Below are 3,361 nucleotides of genomic sequence, written 5' to 3'. Positions count from 1 at the left end.
GCGAGATTTAGCCTTAGTGATCTAAACGAAAGTCGTAGAATATGTTAAACTAAGAATATCGATAAAAAGAACGCCCAAATCTGACTTCGTATGAAGAAGTTATGAGATTTTAAACAGACCAATCATGTCTCGGCTTGTTAAAAATATAACTTTAAAAATAAAGTCAAAATTAGCCGACGGAGTCTAAACGAAAGTTGTAGAGTACGTCTTCACCTACGCGTGGATATAAAGAACGTCAAAAACGGAGTTCGTATGAACGAGTTACAAATTATAATAGCATATTTACGTATTAAAATAAAGTATAAATCATGTATACGTACACATATATATACATATGTATATATCATTAGAAAGGTATCGACAATGCGGTCATTATAAGACTAATGTTGAGTTCTTTCGACATTAGTTTAGTACAAATATCATTAAATCCATTTATAATAGTATTATAGAGGGGTGTTTAGTTGTTTATATAACTAAAATGTCATTAAGTAATTATGGAGAGTAGTTTTTGAAAATTCAATTAGTATAAATAAGAGCCTTGGGCTCTCATATTTCTTGCACCATTCTCTTGATTCAAGAGTCTTTCTCTCCTTATCCCCCGAGCATTTCGGTCCCTCGTGATTCGACTTCTCTTTCTGTAGCTTAGTATAGTAAGGTGAGCGCTGAAGTGCTGCACGAATCTTTCTTAGAAAGATTCAGCGACGAAGTTCTGCCCCTGCAGAGCCCGACTCCTAGCTAAAACCCCCTTGTAAGTAAGTTATGCTTACCTTATTTTAATATAGCTTATATTTAAAATTAGTATTGTTATTATGAACTTATAATAAATATTTGAGCTATTATTATAACTTATATAAGTGTCGTTATAATATTTTTTTTAACTACTCGCGGTACGGGGAATCTGGTTTAAAGGGCCGCATAGGGTTGTTGGATTTCAGAAGTGCTTTTTGCCAAAATGGTCCTGCCCTCCGGTGTTTTATGTCTGGCCCCTGTCTGTACATAGTGGTTGGAAAATATTGTTTAACGCTTATATAATAATAATAATAATACTAAGACTAATAGTTGGTCACGATAAATATTAGACTAAAATTTAGCGATAATAATGCTAGGTTTCGTCGAAGGAAAATAGAATCGTTAGAAGCAAGCGCTGCCCGATTTTGGAATCATCACCTTAACAAGTGAGTGCATAGTTACTTTCAACTTACACATAGATATGAAGTATTTTATATAAATTACGTGCTATGTGTGCATATTATCTGAATACTTGCTATCTATGCTAGATGAACGTTGTTATACATGTTTTCAATGATTTAAACTGTATATGTATTTTATATCTACGAAAATGTTGGGGTAAAACATGGGTAGATGCAATAGGTGATGTGTGATAAAATGATGAGAGGCCTCGATGTTGATGTTTTTGATTTTGTCATCTAGCGGAGTATGGATGACGACCACGGACTCTTCTAGACAGTCCAGTGGAACACTAGCAGGCTCGCAACCTGTAGGTGTTTGTGAACGATATGTTCACCGGTGTACTCCATCCCCCACATGGTTGCCTTTAGGACATTTATTGCTGAGGAATCCCCTTAGCAGTAGTGTCCGTCCCGATGATGATCCTTAGGCTAGATCCCTTATGATAGGTGTTTAGGGACGTAAAGTGAGGATAACGGGAACGGGTAATCGGGTTATTGTTGATCGATGAAATTAATAAACTTATTTATTGTGGGTTGAAAACCCTATGTGCTCACCAGGCTCCCAAGCCTGACCCACTCAGTTTTATGTATTACAGGTAGTGGCGCATGAGCATAGGTGTGATGTTTTGGACGAGGGATTACGGATATAGGCCTGTAGATATGAAATAATGTAGTAAGGCTTATATTGTACTGTTTATGCTTTTGATCTGTACGAACATGACATCCCGAGTCCTTTAATGAAATACATTTCTATGGAAATGCTTTTGATAAATCTTTATCATATTTTTGTTTTGGGACAGATTCCGCAACACTTTCATTTAAAATGTAACTCTGATTTTTAAGCAAAGCATAAACAAACCGGTCTTTTCTGGCCGTGATTTTATCAAAACACTTCATAAATTGGTCCTAGTTGGTCTTTGTCTTATCCAAGACATCACAATTTTCCACATTTGATGAATGTTATAAACCTTCTTAATACTTATCACTGAATGTCACAATCTTAACTCTAAGACTTGTTTTGGAACGAAGTATGATTGACTTCTTGATTTAACCATTTCTTCAATTCTTGATTCCTCTTCTTAGACATACAATTGTACTAAGACTCACTTAGAGGATCAATTGAGATATGGTTCCTAATCATTAAGACCTATCATAAAGCATAAAATGTACTCTCCCTTCTTCTTAGAATAAAGAAACTTTTATCTTTCTGCCTACTTGATTCTTCTTATTCGTTCTGCTATTGATCTAAACCCTTTAATCAATTCAGAATTACACTTAATCTTGTAAGTATAATCACATTTACTAAACCTTTAGCAAATCATGACGAATATCTTTGTTACTCTTATGGTGGACTTGATCAACACGCAACTTTGTATACTCGATCTCCTAGTCCTTCACTTGACAATTTGTCAATGAATTAGTCTAATTTCCAAATATGAAATTTCTCATTCATCCTGCAACCAAGCTGCATGATTCCAAGTTTCTGTCCAATTGAAACTTGGGTGATGAGAAACTCTCCCTATTTGGTAAATTCACGACATTTCCACAAATAATATAATTAAGAATCAAATCCATTATTGCTAATAATAGAAACATTCAAACATCAATTTTTCATATACGCCATTGCAAGGATAAATAAATAATATAAAAATCAAAATTTATTTTATTGCGGAAAAATTTGTCCTTACAATGCAATTCATTGAAAAACTATGCTAATACATCTTTCTTAGCAATCTAATTCTAACTCTAAGTAGCAGCTCGAGAATCTAATCTTCAAGTAATGCGATCGAAATCCATTCCTTCTCGGTTAGATTCTGTTCACTTCTTCCATTAAGCTTCCTCTCTTTTCTTTGATCCTACAAAACATCAATTGTAATCTTATCACATTATGTATTAAGAATCTAGAATAGGAGCTTAAAAGAGTTAGTCAATGGATTTTACCTAAAGCAGAGCCATACGTTTTGACTCTCCCATCTCTTAGAACTCTTAGGTAAATAGGGCAGCTTCGTCTCCAATGCCCCTTCTCTTGGAAATAAAAGCAAATTGACTCATTTGGAACAGGACATGGAACTACTTCAGACATTGCCTTTCTCTTATGATCAAACTTTTCGATCATAGCATGTCTTTCGTTGCCATTGTCTATATCCATAGAGGTCTTGAAGGCAGATTCA

This window comes from Lactuca serriola, chromosome 9, assembly GCF_051521515.1.
Source record: "Lactuca serriola cultivar US96UC23 chromosome 9, Lser_US96UC23_V15, whole genome shotgun sequence".
NCBI classification, from domain to species: domain Eukaryota; kingdom Viridiplantae; phylum Streptophyta; class Magnoliopsida; order Asterales; family Asteraceae; genus Lactuca; species Lactuca serriola.
The sequence above is the reverse complement of the archived record's forward strand: the minus strand, read 5'-3'. Positions refer to the sequence as shown.